This window comes from Cimex lectularius, unplaced genomic scaffold (genome assembly GCF_000648675.2).
Source record: "Cimex lectularius strain Harlan isolate CLEC.00 unplaced genomic scaffold, Clec_2.1 scaffold24, whole genome shotgun sequence".
NCBI classification, from domain to species: Eukaryota; Metazoa; Arthropoda; class Insecta; order Hemiptera; family Cimicidae; genus Cimex; species Cimex lectularius.
Window position 1 is genome coordinate 1911384 of NW_019392666.1, and position 17005 is coordinate 1928388.

At 35.0% G+C, this 17005-nt stretch overlaps 1 protein-coding gene across 1 annotated transcript in view; it reads left to right on the top strand.

Moving 5' to 3' along the window:
* The first annotated feature begins 4010 nt into the window (after positions 1 to 4010).
* The window catches only part of LOC106660931 (serine protease 33-like), a 33741-nt gene continuing 20746 nt past the window's right edge, over positions 4011 to 17005 (top strand). Inside the window, exon 1 of the mRNA XM_014383994.2 lies at positions 4011 to 4094. The gene's annotated coding sequence lies outside the window, so the exon portion shown is untranslated. The remainder of the gene's footprint in view (positions 4095 to 17005) is intronic.

Consider the following 17005-nt stretch of genomic DNA (forward strand, 5'->3'; position numbering starts at 1 on the left):
AGATCCAAAGACTAATTTTTTCATAATTTCGCAGAGAGGCAATCTTCTTTTGTTTTTTGTAGTGATCACAAAAACATTTCTCATGCGACTGCATTGTCTTAAAAAAACAATAGCTCATCATTCAAATCTTCTAAGGATTTTAAATTGGAATGCTTGCATTCGTTGGATGTTAGATGGCTTGGAGGTACCCCACAGCTCCACTCAGTTTCTCCAGATAAGTCAAAGTAATGTTTTGTAGAGAGTTAATTTGTTCTTTATCATCTGATTTCGCCTAATTATCCAAATCGTCTATTTAGTTCTGACCGCTTGAGCCTGAAGTACTTGGTAGTTCTTTACTGCTAACTTATAGACGTTGGCAAGGCTGTTTGTTGAGCGCATTTACACATTCAGTGTCAATTCACAAGATTTAAACTTCAATGAGCTCAAGATGCTTCTAGATGGAGGCGGTTTGAGTAGGTTGGGAGTTAGGGATAAAATGGCTGTATCGTACTCGTAGGATGTAAGTATGGTGTTTGGATCTCAGCGGTATAAATGGTATTCTCCCTTCTGACTGGTCTCGATCGGTCTGTCACAGAGAATTCATTGTCGCATTCTGAAGCAACGTTCTATTAGATAGGTTTTTAAGATTTAGTAATAAAGAATGGTAGGAACGGTTTATTTTGAAGAAAACCATGGTGTCAGATGTACTAAGTTATTGTTTGTATATTGTTCCTTAGGATTTTTTTCCAAAATTCTCTGTGGGATCATGTAAATTGCGTATCAGGTTACGAAATGTTTGATTTTTTTTCAGATGGAAATAAAATTGTTGGTTATTTCACAAGGTTGTCTTTTGATAGCAGATACACTTCTCATTTGTGCATTCTAGTCTCGATAATAGTCACGCAGTCGGCCCATTTTAAAATAAAAAGACAAGGGAAATACGGCACGAAAAGCATTCAAGTTCAATTACGAATCTTTTGTTTCATTTTCAAGCGTTGAAAGGACATTTTCATAACCCGTCCTTGTGTTACTTAGTCCCAGGGGTCTTCTCTACTCCCGATTGATTCCGATTGTCAGTAGGCCAGTGGAAAATAGTGCAGGTCCCGAAACTGTAACAAGGACTCCTTGTTCTGTGTTTATAGTGCGGGGAACTCAATAATGGTGGTCCCACATCCAATCCGTTGACCTTGCGTGTCGTAAACGATAATGCAGGCTAGGGCGACAAATTGATTTGTACGAAAAGCAAACCTCGCCCCAGGTTGCACCATTGAGAGAAGGAGATCATTTGTGAATGGGGAAAACATAATTGGAATTTTTGACAAACTATTTAACAATGTCAGAATACTGTTGCACAGTAGACATTTTTTTTAAGTATTTGTATGTTCTATTTTCATAAAATTTATGGTTTTTCTATACCATCCATCTCACTGGCGGAGTTAATCGAATTCGCTACATTGAAACAACTGCTTGTTAACATTCAATTTCAGTCTAATTTTTCAAAATTAATTTTTGTAATTAAACTGGCTGGTGGGCTAGACTAAGAGTTGCAAAAAATAGAATTTCGACCGGTAATGAAATACTACATAAAAATCTATCAAAATAACATCAAACTTGATTAATTTTGACAGCAGAGCAGTACAAGAACAAAAGTTTCAAATGTCATTACGATTTTCTGCTTTACATTTGCCATAATAGCCACAATATTGTGTTGTTGAAAAGCATTTTTTAAAATTAATTTTTGTCTTTCCATGGGGATAATGAGCTGAAGATCATATCCATGTTGAAATATAATGGCTATGTGTGGTGATTAGTGACCGTTAATCGATAATTATTTAGATCGTGCCAACGTTTCGATCTTTATTGAAATCATCTTCAGGGCTCAAAGTGTTTGTCTTCTGTGTAATTGTGCCATTCTTGCGTGTCGTGGGCACTCTCAACACGACACGCAAGAATGGCACAATTACACAGAAGATAAACACTTTGAGCCCTGAAGATGATCTCAATAAAGATCGAAACGTTGGCACGATAAAGAAAATGTTTTTCTGAAACCTAATTACACCAGACCGCATCTCACGATTTCTAAATAATTATAATGGCTATCCAGCATACCTGATTAAGAAGCTTATCTCACAAAGAAAGTTACGTCATCTTGACGGCAATATTAGCGGGGATGAGATTTTAAGAGATTTTTCCTTGGTACACATTGCAGATGCTTCTAAAAACATTGAGTTTCTGTTGGATAGCCATCTAAATAATTTAAAAGTTTTGTTTAAATATAACAATAAGTCCATTATGTTTAGTGGCATAATTGACCAAAGTACTTCTTTCAATTAATTATTCTTTTTATGTATGGTCTTGATTGAGATGAAAAAGTAAGTGTTACGAACGGGATTCAAACCCACGACCTTCCAAGTCACGATAGCTAAAGTGATTAAAGCAGCGGTCTCTCTCTATCTATTTATATTTATCTATCTATTTTTCTAGCTATCTATCTCAGTCTAATTGTCTCCATTTTTGCTGTTTCGCTTAACCTGTCCCTCTACTTCACCTACTTTTTTCTCAATTCCGTCTTCCTCTCTCTTTCTCTCTCTCTCTTTCTTTGTTGCTCTCTTTGTCTGCCTTTCTCTTTCACCCTCTCTCTCTCTCTATTTATCTATCTATTTTTCTAGCTATCTATATCAGTCTAATTGTCTCCATTTTCTCTGTTACGCTCATCCGGTCCTTCTTCTTCACCTATTTTTTTTCTCAATTCAGTCTTCCTCTCTTATCTCTCTCTCTCTCTCTCTCTTTCCTAGTAGCTCTCTCTCTCTCTCTCTGCTTCTCTCTTTCGCTTTCTCTCTCTATATATCTATTTATCTATCTATTTTTCTAGCAATCTATCTTAGTCCAATTGTCTCCATTTTCGCTGTTTCGCTTAACCTGTCCCTCTTCTTCACCTACTTTTTTTCTCAATTCCGTCTTCCTCTCTGATCTCTCTCTCTCTCTTTCTTTATTGTTCTCTTTCTGCCTCTATCTTTCGCTCTCTCTCTCTCTATATATATATATGTATTTATCTGTCTATCTATTTTTATAGCTAACTATTTCAGTCTAATTTTCTCCATTTTTGCTGTTTCGCTCATCCTGTCCCTCTTCTTCACCTACTTTTTTTCTCAATTCCGTCTTCCTCTCTGATCTCTCTCTCTTTTTTTATTGCTATCTCTTTTTCTCTCTCTGCTTCTCTCTTTCTTTATTGCTCTCTTCCTGCCTCTATCTTTCGCTCTCTCTCTATATATGTCTTTATCTGTCTATCTATTTTTCTAGCTAACAATTTCAGTCTAATTTTCTCCATTTTTGCTGTTTCGCTCATCCTGTCCCTCTTCTTCACCTACTTTTTTCTCAATTCCGTCTTCTTCTCTAATCACTCTCTCCTCTTTCGTCTCTCTCTCTCTCTACCTACCTATCTATCTACCTATCTCTACACCTCAATTGTGGTTCTATTATTCTGAGTCACTCTCGACCTCTAAGAGACTCCCTTACATTTCGTTCATTTCTACCTTTCCTTGTCTCTTTTAGTGTCTCTCCTCTTTCAATCTGTCTCTGTTTCCTTTTATCTTTTTTCACATTCTGTTCTCTTGTTTCTTTCTTATTCACTCTCTCTCTCTCTCTCTCTCTCTCTCTCTCTCTCTCTCTCTCTCTTTCTCTATCTATCTATCTCATTACTTATTTTTATCTAGCGTAGATGAGATTGTAATGAAATTCATTACAAATATTTATTTGTCATATAAAAAAAAGATATTATATAACATATTTAAACGATATATAAAAGATTTTATAAAATGCAATAAACACACCATTAGTAGTGGAACATAGAAATGAGCTTCGCTTTAATATTTTTCGGTACACTACTCTCTTTTGTACATGCTATTGTATTTGCATCGATGGAAATTTGCCAATTGCGTATTGACGCATATTTTGTATAATAAAGACGCCCACTGGGGAGTCTGGTGAAAGTCTTTCCCCTCCTCGGATCACCATCTCGTCCACCACAGCAGCCTTCTCAGTCATACAAAAAGCCTAAGCCGCACCCGAAGACCCTTCGTTTCAAAGGCAAGAAGATGAAAATTACTGGCTTATCGGTAAGTAGTTTATCTCATTCATTACAACAGTAATTAAAGGCGGGAGTTAATGACATTATAATTAATCAATGCGGAATACCATCCGATCGATCTTTTTATCCTTAATGCCTGACGATAATCATATCACTTTCAACTACAGAACATTAATACAAAAGTAGCTAATAAAATAAATACATGATTTTCAAGAAACAAAAGAAGAACCATGTACACAATTAGTAGTCATAATTAACCGTATTAATTTTTAAAATGATTTTAATTTTTATGTATTTTATGTTATTTTTATTTTTTGGTCTCGGTTGAGACGAAAAAGCTAGTGTCACGTGCGGGATTCGAACCAACGACCTTTGACTAAAAAGAATAATTTTTTAGTAAATTAAATTTTTTTGAGGACTAAACCGTCCATAATAACAATAAATAAAACATGAATATGCAGAACCCTTTAATAAATGTTTATTACAATAATTATTTTAATGCATTGTCATCATACATCGTTAAGCCTGGCATTAAAGTTAAATTCAATTTCTTCAAAAAATTTCATTAATTTGCAAAATTGGGTTAGAGACATAATTAAATTTGTATTCATCAATATTGATATCCATGGCAGTATAGTAAACTGGAAGCAGTTAGTTAGTAGTTAACATATTTGCGACTAATGGAATTTTAAGGATGAAGTACTTCACTAATCAACCTTAACGCCAGTTGAACGATCGAAATAGAAGTTGTTGTAGATATTTAGTCGGAGAAAATAGAGAACACGCCATCCCAACACGACGAACATTAATTAGACTTAATAACATTCTGAAGGGAGATAATAGCTCCGAACATTCGATTAAGCTCCTTAAAGACTTTCACCATTGCCATTCGGTAGAAAATATTCTACAATTATACCAGCCCTCCCAAAGCACGACTTACACATCATGAAGTATATACTGAATACTTCTCTAAATGAGTTAAAACCTTATAGAATATTGTAGTTTATACATAGTTTAAATAGATAGAGTAGAAAGACTATTGAGAATCAAATGTGGTATTTGAGTGAGTGAGATCGTGTGCGAGAGGAGAGAGATTGAGGAAAAGATGGGTACATATATATATATATATATAGGGAGAGACACGTAGAGAGAAAAATAAAAAAGTCAGTAAAATTAAGTTGTAAATTGATTTTACCTTAATTGTCTTTATTTAACTTTACAACTTAATACTTTATTAACGTTTTTACGTATGGAATTTGAATTTATTACGGACCGATTTGTTGGTTGTAACAAAAAAAGTACAGTATATCAAATCCTCGGACATTGAAATTAATAAAACTAAATTAAAAATGATTATCTCGAACTAAAATTGTAAAGCAAAATAAAATAAAATGTATTAAATTTTTTTAAATAATAGAAAATAATAATTTGGTACGTACAACTCACATTCTCTCCCTCAATCTCTCTCTCTCTCTCTCTCTCTCTCTCTCTCTCTCCCTGGATTCTATCTTTCTTTCTTGTCCTATCCTTCCATTCTCTAAGCTCTCTCCCTACCTATCCTCTCTCACTCCCTCTCAATTTCGTGCAATTCTCTCACTCTCTCTATCTCTCACTCTCTCTATCTCTCTCCCTGGAGTCGATCTCTCTTTCTTGTCCTATCCTTTCATTCTCTAATCGTTCTCTCTCTCTACCTATCCTCTCTCACTCCCTCTCAATTTCGTGCAATTCTCTCTCTCTCTCTCTCCCTGGATTCGATCTCTCTTTCTTGTCCTAACCTTCCATTCTCTAATCGTGCTCTCTCTTTATCTATCCTCTCTCACTCTCTCTCAATCTCGTCCAATTCTCTCTCTCTATCTCTCACTCTCTCTCTCTTTCTCTCTCTCTCTGTCTCTCTGTCTGTCTGTCTGTTTGTCTCTCTCTCTCTCTCTCTCTCTCTCTCTCTATTTCTCCCTGGATTCTATCTCTCTTTCTTGTCCTATCCTTCCATTCTCTAATCGTTCTCTCTCTCTACCTATCCTCTCTCACTCCCTCTCAATTTCGTCCAATTCTCTCAATCTCTCTCTCTCTCTCTCTCTCTCTCTCTCTCTATCCTTCTCTCACACGCCTTATACTTTCTGTCTCTCATTTCTCGTCCTATCCTCTCTCATACAAAATACGCTTAATTGCAAAAAATTTCGCCTTCATAAATAAATACGAATCGAAGTTATAAAATAAAACGTTTGGGGGAAATTAATTAATCTTTATGTAAGGTTGTGATAAAAAAAGTCAGTGTCACGAGCGGGATTCGAACCTCCGACCTTCGGCTAAATACGCCGCTACTCTTCCACTTGAGCCTTTCATAAATATGAATTAATAGAAAAAAGTTAATAGGTCAATCGGACCACGAACTGTAATGGGTTTGGGGGAAAGTTTTGTTTTTACCGCCTTTACTTTACTCACTCATAATTAGGTAAAAACTAATCGTTGTTAATATCGGCTCAAAGGAGGAAACTGTAGCTTTCCAACGGTTTATAAATTATTGAAATGGACATTGGTGATAAAAAGGACCCAGGCGAAACCATCCTCAAAATGTCCATTTTGTTATCACTATATCAAATTCGTATTTAGTGTTCAAAAAATCAGAATTTAACAAAACTATCGACCTACTTTTCTAGAAACCTCGTTTAGTTTTGTAACGTTTTATAAATCCAATCTTATTTAATGCAATCTTTATATTATTTTTTTATTCTACTTAAAAAAATCTATTAATATAATACAACCTTGAAATACATGCGCAAGAAATGGAGAAAAACATATTACATAATAAATACTTGTACATTTTTAAACGCATGCATAAATACTATTCTGCCAGAGCTTATTGGCAAGAACGGCTGGACATATCTCAAATATTTTTAGGCTTATTATCACCAAAAAAGGCCAATAAAATGTGTGCTTTTAAATCCGTAGACTCACTTTGTTAGTTAGTTAATGACCTAGTCAAAATAGCAATTTTTTTACTTGAAACTTAAACGAATATTTTTATTTTAACTGAATTTCTATTTAAAAAGATTAAATCATAAGAACATAAAAATATGTTCAATTTATCAAGTTGTAAGTGATATTTTTTATTACATAAAAGATGGCCAAATAATGCAAAGATGTTCTTTTTTAAATTTGAATGGTAAATTATAGTCTAACGAAAAAGTAGGTAAATTGTTTTCTTATCTATCATAATCAAGTCTAATAATCAACCTATGCTCCATTAAATGATTTGCTTCTGTTACTCTAATCATCCTTCTTACTTAAAAAATTGGTCAATTATTATAATTTACAAACATAAATTTAATTGGCTTTTAATCACTTTTTTTATTATCATTATTTTTAAAGTAACTATAACATAACAGGGCTGTGTGTTCGGTCTAAATGATTTCGTCCTTGGCATAATCTATGCGCAGTTACTATAACTTAATATTCAAATTATGTAAGGTAGGTAAGGTTTCATTCAGCATAAGAAAAAAAAAATTGCATAGAATAAAATATGAAAAATAGTCTAGAAGTTTTCAAAAAGCAGTAGAAGGGTGATTGTTTAATTTAGTCTGCACAGCCTTTGCTTTTGATCGTCAGATACAATTCAACTTCTTCCCTTATTCTGCAGTAAATCCAGCCACTGCTGATGGCGAGAAGGCGAAACGTACGACAGATCAGAAGAGTGAGACTTGGTTGAACAAAAACAACCAACTACAGGTTAATACACGCAGAAGGGTGAAAAATGGAAATTTCAAAATCCTTTGTCCTGCGAACTGAAGGAAAATTTTGAATTAGCGGTTTTTCGATTATCGGGACTCAGATGTAAATTATATTTTTTTTCTGAAATACATCACATTTGCAAAACATCAATTGCTTATATTATAGGTATCGCTAAACGACGAAAAGGGCGTCAATACTGATCATATACCACTAGAATTAATTCAAATTTTGACTCTGCAGGGCTTCCAGGGTGCAGACACCAATAGTTCAGAAGGTATATAGTTTAGAATAGAGAAGTGAGAGTAGTTTATTCTGTTATAAATCGCACCCATCCATCCCTAATGCATCTAGCCCATTCAATTAGATTGCTGTTAAACATCAGAATTTATAATAAGTTGATAAATTTCAATTCGTTATAGATGTAAAGAAATATAAATCATACACAAATTTAAGCCAAAACTCGTGTAACAGCGAAAACTAAAAATGGAGTTCAAAAATTGCGCGTAGAATCAAGCCACTTCGGTTTCTTCTGACTTCCACCTTAGAAATCGACCGACTCCTGTGCCTCAGTTGTAAGATATGAGCACTGCTATTATTGTACAAATCATAGAAGTGCAACCTACAAAATCTTATTCTCAGATTAAGCTGCGTAAAAATGTATTAGACACCTTCGCACGGCCAGCAAGGAGCTCTGATTTGATCCCACTAGATTTTTACATGTGGTGAACTCTGAAAAGTGCAGTGTACAGCACACCCATCGAAACGTGGGAACAGCTCATAGAGAGTATTGAAATCACGGGCAATGACATGAGGGAAAGAAGGGAAGAAGTCCTCCAGCAGTCACGACGGCTGCTCTACGTTCGTGCTTGTGTATCCAACAGGAAGGAAAGCATTTCGAACAATACAAAATTTAATTTGCAAAATATTCACAATTTAATGGAGTTTTATTATCATTGCAATTTTTCTATAATTATGTACGCTTTAAGCCGGGAACACACTTAAACGATGCTACGCCATGCGACGCTACCCGATGCTACCCGACGCCTTGCCACGTTTTGGTGGGGTGTGCACATCTATCCGACGCAAGCACACGTCGCGTACAGTCCACAGCGTTTATCACAATAATCACTATCCCAATCGCAAAGCATCTTTTGTTCTTAATGCACTATTTTGAGCAAAACCATCTAATAAATAGTTTGTTAAACATAATTATTTTAAATAAGGTCCTAACCATCATAATTAAACAATGTTTATAAAAACTTATGCATTTTTGATCTTGTTTAATTTGGTTTACATTAAAGTAACATGTTGTAATTAATATAACGACAAAATTACATATTCTTAATTTGAAATAAACTACAAAAAATATGAGTGTCCTGGTCTGACGCTACCTGACATTACAAAATGGTGTAGCACAACTATGATCAGCAAAACTATGGAATAAATTGTTAATTAAATTTTATGAGCAAAACCGTGTAATAAATTGTTCCAATTTTAGTATATGTACCGCCGAAGCGAGTACAATTAATTGTTAGTTAAATTCATTATATCAAAAAATAGTAATCCGATGTTTCGATTAATTTTTTACCAAACCATTACAATTAATTTTTTAAATAAAATCTAATTAATTTTTAATCTCAGTTAAATTGGTTTATATTAAAATAAATATGTTGTAATTAATATAACGACAATAATACATGTAGTTTGAATAAAAATATGAGTGTTCGGTTCTTTTGTCTTCGACTGTACTCGATGCGACCCGACGAAAATTTGGACAGTGGGGATCGCAGAGCGTCGGGGAGGTTAGCGTGGCATAGCATCGGGTAGATGTGCACAGGGGTCCATGCAACCTTATGGAAAATCGGAGTTTGGATTTGCGTCGGGTAGCATCGGGTAGATGTGCACGGGGGTAATGCAACCTTATGGAAAATCGGAGTTTGGATTTGCGTCGGGTAGCGTCGCATGGCGTAGCATCGGTTAAGTGTGTTCCTGGCTTTATGAGAAGATTGGATCTGATTTTTGTAACCAAGTAATAACTGTTTTATTAAAAATATGACGTGTACGATGTTCTTGTGTTGCGTCTCTCCTAGGGGTTCGATATCACGTTTTTCAACCTTGAAAAAACGTCCTTTCAATGAATAAATGAAAACTAGTGAATTTAATAAGTTTAAATGGAGTATAACTTCCCTAAAGCTCTCCGCGGCCGTTTCATTTGTCGCCGAGAACCAAATAAATTAGACATTTCAAAAATGGCAAAAAGGAGGGAAAATTCAAAAGGTGGGGTTGAGATGGGAAGTTAGTATCCGAGTGGATTGAGGTCACGATAGCTCAAGTGGTAGAGCAGCTGTGTATCTAGCCAAAGTTCGTGGGTTCGAATCCCGCTCGTGACACTGACTTTTTTATCTCAACTTAAAACCTTAATTAATTGAAAGACATTAATTGGTCAAGGGGACCACGAAAACTAGTGAGATATAGAGAAAAAGATTTCACTAAGAAAGGTTCTAAAATATGAACAAGTGAGTATGTCCTTGGAATACTTATAATATAAGGCAACTTTGGGAAAAACCAAAAAATTTTGATAGCAAAGTCACTGCATGAGCCCCACTTGAGTATTCCCCCTCCAAAAAAATTAATTAATTAAAAATAAATAAACATGGGTTTTGCCATTTGTTATTCTTTGAGCGGGTACGTGTATTAGGAAACGCAAATGTTTCAACGGAAGTGTTGTTATCTAGTGAAAAATGTAATGTAGTTTGCGAGATAAAGGTTAGATTCGTATTTTAATAACGCTGAAGTTGAGAAATTTTGATTTTAGACTAAAATCATAAAAAATTTAATATCTCATGATTGATCCAAGATAGAATCGTCGTTCTGGTTGCACTCAACTATGTTTCATTTAGTGAATTGATCACGGAAGTATTGACATTTATGGAATATAATACTATCTCAAATGTCAAAGGAGGCCAAAGTTTCATGAATATGCACTCTACTCTAGTGCAACTGTCATGAAATATACACATATACTACATATTTAATTATTGTCGTGTACAGTTATTTATGTTGCACTATTCTGCATTGCTATTATGTTTATTTAATTCATACACCAACATACAAACACCATGTTATGTTTTTGAAGCTTATCCCTTACGATATTTTTTCAGTCGTGTATTTTTTTACGATTTGAAAAATGTGCAGGGTTTTTTGGACGTAATACTTACAAAATAAATTTTCTTTTACTTTTAATAGAATTTAGTTATAATTTTATTGTAAACAGAGTGGTTGAAAGTAGATAACATTTTTATTGAACTTGTTATTCTTCACATTAATCCTGGGTTAAAAATCTAATGCATGTTTTTGTGTTGTCAATGAAAACATATGAGATGGAAATACATTATAGATTTTTGAATGCAAACTTTATAAATAGCATAATTTTTCAATAAGTAGGCAATTTTTAATACAACAATGGCATAATCTGTCTTAGTTTCCGTAAAAGGATAACTGATAAATATTTAAGAATTAATGTGCTAACTCAAATTGAAAAAACGTGTTGTTCACCCACATGACGAATGAATAAATTAATTTACACATTTGTATAGAACAGTTTGGAATTGTGAAGTTCACCAATGACAGTTGATTCAATTTATGTAAGCGTATATTTGGCAAATATTTATATTTTAAAAAGTACCCAAGTATTTTAAAACTTTTAGATTTTGAAGTTCAACTGACCTAGCCCATAAGCCGAAGGTTTAATTAATTGAATTATAGTAGTGGGTTAAAACAAATAATTAAGTTTGAAATCGTTACGAATAATTTTTTACGGGATGTTAATGGTATTTTTATATAAAAATAATTATTTTGAAACGTACACGAATTGTACTTGCCTCTTACATGAAATCACGATTTTAAAGACTTCCTTCCATTTTGAAAAGGTCAACGTCGACACCCTGGACTGGGATGACTTTGTGATTCATCTACACTTCCCCGGCTAAATCAAAATTGTGGAATTTCGTTTTTGCGACATCTCACTTTCTAATTTCTTTGTGCGAATTTTAAAATGTCACAATGGAGACAAGTTTTGACGGCTGTTTTGATTAAAGTTGGCCTGGTTCTGGCTCCGGGCTGCGGTGGGCGTTGATTGGTCTGCTTTCACTGATGTTGTGTTCGATGCATTCGCGGTAGCAATTTCGCAGACAGCAAAAGGCGTCCTGAGTTACGTTGAGGAAACCGTTGTGTAAACCGGGATTTCGAACTGGCCGGAAATACTTCTGGGCTTACAGTCGAAACTGCCACTGATGTTACATCGATTTAAAAAAAAAACACCTGTAAACTGGTTCTTCTTTTTATTCTCTTCGCTGTTTTATTAGGAAAATTAAGATGTTGATAAGCAAAATTAACACAAACCCCATCATCCTATGTTAACGTTTTCGGAACAATGCGTAACTTAACACCATAGAATCTTGAGCCGATAGCCCTCATCAGATATTGTGTATCAAACCACCTCTTTCATGCATCACTTGGGCATTCAAAAGTTAGTTAATTATTGCTAACGAAATCTAATAGTGGATGGAAAATAACAAAAATACATAAACTGTCGTATAACTAACTAAATAATAATTCAGATATCGTGAGATGCGGTCGGGTGTGATGTAGGTTTCAGAAAAACATTTTCTTTATCGCGACAACGTTTCGATCTTTTATTGAGATCATCTTCAGGGCCTGGGTTTTACAAACAATGTTTACATTTAACAGATACATTTAGGATGTGGAAAAGTGAATTTATACAATGCAAAATATATTTTATATTCAAACAAAGTATTTCTACTCACTCAAAGTGTTTTATGCCTTATGTGTAATTGTGCCATCCTTGCGTGTCGTGTTGAGTGTGCCAGTGAGATTTTGCTGTTTTAAAATAAATAACATAAAACAGCAAAATCTCACTGGCACTCTCAACACGACACGCAAGGAAGGCACACAAGAAAATGTTTTTCTGAAACGTACATCACACCCGACCGCATCTCACGATATCTGAATAACTATCGATTAACGGTCACTAATCTCTACACATAACTAAATAATGGGGACGTTGGTGGCCGCACTCGACGGTTCATCACTGTAAAGTAATGTTCCGGGTTCTAATTCAAGGACTTACTTACATACTTACAAATTGGCTTATTTTTTTCAAAAACACCTGCACCCCGGTGGTTGATATGACCTATCTGTTGCAAACTCTAATTACGAAATTAAATTCACGAGAATTGACTCGATTTTTATATTCGTACCATCATCACTGAACAGGAAAAGGCGTTGGAAAAATCTTCCCTAAACTTAGGACAGTCATCAAAATCTTAAGACTGTCATCGAAATAAGGACCTGTGTGCGTTTTAATTAATACGGATAATATCAGTCAAAAAGAAAAACTGAGAGAACAAGGCCAAGTTTACTTTCTGACACTTCCTCTTGGAATCTGCAGGGGTGATGAACTTGTAGTTTGTTCGTTTCCGAGATTCGCCTGACATATCAAGCCAGCGAGGATAAAAAGACCATGTTTATTTTATAAGACTGTGCGGGGTGATGAACCTGTCCTTTCAGATTATTTTGGTTTACTTATCTTCGCCGAAACGAAAGCATGGATAAGCGAAACTAATTTTGTCGTTTTATGAAATAATAAGAATGAAACGCAGTCTTTAGTTACAAAATGTAAGGCCAATAAAGTTTCGTTACATATTGATCTCTCTATTCTCAGGTTGCTCGATGTTTCCACCTAACTGCTGGGTGCAACTAGGTAAATGCCATCCGATTTGTGAATCGTGTTTAAGCAGGGCGGCGAATATCTGGGCCTCCAGTTCCGATTTTTAGAGTAAACAGTGTTGTTTTATTGTACATACTTTTTATTTTTGTGTCCCTAGCGTGTTGAGAATGAATGTATTTATTGGCGTGATGTGTTGTGTGAAGGGGCCGATGGCGGAATATTGTTCTTAACTTGTATACATATATATACAACTTGTACATGTATATAATAAACCTCAATTAGGTTAATTATATATATGTACAAACGGTGATGAAGGAATATGGAATATTCTACTACCCAATAAGAGTTAGGGACGTTTAGATTCCTACGATTGCTGTAGAATGTGTGGGCTTCTACACCCAACCTCGCGGAAGAAGCAGATTTTCCGCGCACGGAGGTGAGTCGCTCCTAACTTGAGAATCTAAACGAGTGATAAGGCTTGATCGGCTAGGTGCGCACGTTAAAGAACCTCTATGTTATATTATGACATTGCGACCCCTTGTGCGAATCACATACCCTATCTGACTGAATGGTATGTAAATAGGAAATAATTAATTTAAGAACGAGTGAGAGTGAGAATGTGTTTGGATCTAGAAACGGCATGAGTTGTGGGCTGAAATGATCGAGCTGTTAGTCCCTGAAGATCAACCTGGGCAGATGAGCAGACCTAACACCTCGAGTAGGTCATTCTCGAGACATGCCGGTACTTTATTGTAAATTGCAAAAGCTGGAATTGCCGGTGGACTAATTGGTAGACTCGACTCTGTACACGCATGAATATATGTGCAGATTTGAACATATTTAAATCAGTAATCAATATGGCTTGGTAAGACTGGAAACCCAACTGTTAAGCAACTGTTAACCCAAAAGAATGTTAAGCAGTTCGTGTATCCATCTGTCATGTCACTGACTTTTGCATTGAATGAATGTGAGGTTTGGTTGTTTCAAATATTTTTGGCATTCCTATCCATTCAAACTCTCCTACCAGATGAAAGCAGCGAGGGTAGGCGGGCTAAGTTACTTTGTGGAATTTCCTCATGGGGTATGTCGAATGACGAACCCGTAGTTCAGTCATTGCTGATCATTTTATTTAGCCTATACTCTGAAACTCTCCTGCCAGATGAAAGCAGCGAGTGTAAGCGGGCTAAGTTACTTTGTGGAATTTACTCTTGGGGAATGTCGAGTGATGAACCTGTAGTTCGGTGTTTCCGGGCATTTTGCTTAGCCTGTACTCTGAAACTCTCCTGCCAGATGAAAGCAGCGAGGGTAAGCGGACCAAGTTACTTCGTAAGATTGCTTGAGGTCTCCGAGGTGAATAAAGACAGTTTATTCGTTTCCGATCATTTTGGTCCACCCCCGAAATTCGTCTGTTAGATCAAATCAGCAAGAATAAGCAGACTAACTTATTTTGTAAGTTTTCTCCTGGGGTCTAAGAGTTAACGAACCTACAGTTCGCTCTTTGGACCCTTCCGATTATTTTGGTTAATTAGTTTTCACCGAATCTAACAGGCAACAATTTTTTAAGAAGATTTTCTCTTGTACCCGTAGTTTCTGTTGAACCTGTAGTTTGGTCGTTTTCGAGACTTACCTGACAGATCGAACCAGGATAAACGGACTAAGTTTACTTTGTAACATTTCTTCTTGCGGCCTGTATGGTTACGAATCTTCAGTTTGGTCGTTTCTAAAAATTTTGGTCTACCTATCCAGGCCGAATTCACGCGACATGCCAGGGAGGATAAGCGGACCAAGACTGATAGATTTCCTCCTGAGTTCTCTGGTGATGAACCTGTTTGATCTTCATGTACATTGGTCTGCCTCTCCCCCTATGATGCACCATAGCAGCGAGACAGACGAAAATTGTCGGAAACGTTTTGTTTGTTCGAATTTACTTTACTGAATTTAAATTAATTCCTTTGAAAACCTGGTGCACTTTTTTATTTGGTAGCGGAAAATTACATCAAATTTACCATAGGACAAAAACATCCTATGCTCGATAAAAGCATTTTTAAACAAATTTAAGTGTTGTTAATATTATAACTATACACACCTGAGACTTGATTATTCAAAGCGGCCCTGCGTTAGAAAAATTAGGGGTCTTAAAAGCTACTAATGTTAAGAATTATTCAAATTATCTATAAATGCCTCTCTCTCTCGTTGGACTGATCTTTAAAATGGGAGCGAAGTATTAGAATTCGAAATAAAAGAAAAAACTATTAATTGCACCTAATTTCTTTCAAAAACAAGGTAATTTGTCCTAACTACTTTCATTGTTCTATCGAAATGTGTGGAAAACGTTTTAAAATAATACCAATGAATTTCCTCAAATCACTGGCCCGTTATTTTCAAAATCATCCTTCATGGATTGTGCAAGCTTTTGGAATGTTTTTGAAAGAAATGTAAAAATTTATAGCCTAAAGAGTGTAGGAGTTAATTTTAGAACATTAAAATATCAAGCGGAAGCCGGCATATGCTCACTTAGTGGGGTCGTCTTTACTCGCTGGTTTGTTGAAATATTCAAACTAGTTTCGGCATTGCGCCATCTTCAGTGAGGCACTCGTTTCCCACCGATTTGTTGGATTGAGTTGTACAACTTAAGACAATACATGTTATAACTTAAGATAGTTATAGTAAACAAACAACCGAATACTTAATTCGTAGGGTCATTACAGTACTCCTGGAAATAAAATAACACTGGATTAAAGTAAGATATTGAGAAAAAGGGAAGAAGTATAAAATAATTAAAGAAGTGGGTTTACAATGAGATTAAATGGAAGTACTGGTTTCTTAATGAAAGACATAAAGAAAGATGGACTGATCAAGCTAGAAACGGTTTACCACATGTAAAAAGCTACTAATAAAGCTGATGAAGTCTGAGAGGAGAAACAAGATACGCTTTCGCTGCGGAAATATATAGTTCAAGGAAAGAACAAATGATGAATTTCGCTACTAAATTAAATAAAAATTACTTTTAAAATTAAAAATTTCCACCAAACTGAAACGCACTCATCACCATCGTTGGAGTAATTATTTTTAAAAATTGTACGTTTGAATCTTAATTATTACTTTTAATTCGCCGCCCGACGAATTTTGATAATATTTCAAGGGAGAAAGTAAAATGGTTTTGACAACTCAAACTTTCTCATAAAATCATTGATTGACAGAAACTGTTATTTGAAATTTTTACTTTTCATTAGTGGTAGTAGCATTTAAGTATGTATTAAAAAATATACATATTAATAATGAAAAGAGTGTAAAGAAGAGGTACGTAATATTTTATTTTGTTTTATTGGTCGCCACGATATTTTGTAAGTTTTGTGCTCTAATACATTTGTTTCATGACCGTTTTTCTTATTCTATTTTCGTTCTTTTATAGTTATTGTTGTTAATACTAAAATTTACTGCTCAATCTTTGAGAATATCCAGTC